Source organism: Mastomys coucha, unplaced genomic scaffold (assembly GCF_008632895.1).
Source record: "Mastomys coucha isolate ucsf_1 unplaced genomic scaffold, UCSF_Mcou_1 pScaffold9, whole genome shotgun sequence".
Lineage (NCBI taxonomy): Eukaryota > Metazoa > Chordata > Mammalia > Rodentia > Muridae > Mastomys > Mastomys coucha.
The window spans coordinates 34,155,652-34,156,846 of record NW_022196915.1 but is presented as its reverse complement, the minus strand read 5'-3'; positions in this window follow the sequence as shown (position 1 = coordinate 34,156,846).

Here is a 1,195-nt window from a genome sequence, read left to right as displayed (position 1 = left end):
GTTCCTCTCTGTTAAGAATACTGACTGCTCTTCCAGGGAAATTCACTTCAGTTCCCAGCACCCACAAGGTAACCGGTTCGCAGCTTGTCTGTAACTCCAGCCTCAAGGATTCAGACGCCTATCTCTGGCCTCCACAAACACTGCATGCACGTAGTGTGCAAGCACATGCAGACAAAACACCACACGCATAAAAAAAATTTACAAAAGAATATATTTTCCATGAAATTATGGCAGAAGTACCTACCAAAAAAGTACATAAACTTTAAAGTTGAACTGCTAATCTACAAGCGCCTTGTAAACTTATCAATGAGGGGAAAAAAACAGGCTTTAAATATTTCAAGCCATTGAATCAATAAATGGCCTTTTAATAATCTTTAAAATCATTGTTTCCATTGAATAATTTTAACCACATTGGACAATGTGCTGGCTAGTTTTATGTCAGCTTGACACAAGCTAAAGTTTTTTGAGAGGAGGGAACCGCAAGCATTTTCTTAATTAGTAATTAGTGGGGGAGGGCCTAACCTATTGTGGTGCTATCCCTGGGCTGTTGCTGGTCCTGGGTTATATGAGAAAGCAGGCTGAGCAAGTCTGAGGGGCTAGCCTCTGCATCAGCTCCTGCCTCTGGGGGTGCAGTGTGTGTGTGTGTGTGTGTGTGTGCGAGCGAGCGTGCGTGTCTGTCTGTCTGTCTGTCTGTCTATCTATCAAATGTGTGGGTTCTGAAGAAACCAGAAAAAGGTGTCAGATTCCCTGGATCTGAAGTTACTGGTTGCTATGAGCCTTTTGGAGGTGTTGCTCAGGGGTTGAGCACAAGTTAGCAAGTGAAAGGCTCTAGATTCAAATCCTAGCATCTCTTTTTGTTTGTTGGTTTTTTCGAGACAGGGTTTCGCTGTGTAGCCTTGGCTGTCCTGGAACTCACTCTGTAGACCAGGCTGACCTCGAACTCAGAAATCCGCCTGCCTCTGCCTCCCAAGTGCTGGGATTAAAGGCATGTGCCACCACCGCCTGGCTAAATCCTAGTATCAAAAAGGGGGCCAGCTGGTTTTATCTAGCTCTTTAAGAAAGGAGGGGCTGAAGAGATGGCTCAGCAATTAAGAGCACTGGCTGCTCTTCCAAAGTATCCAGGTTCAATTCTTAGCACTCTCGTGGTGGCTCACAATTATTTGTTACTTCAGTCCCAGGGGATCCAACACCCTCT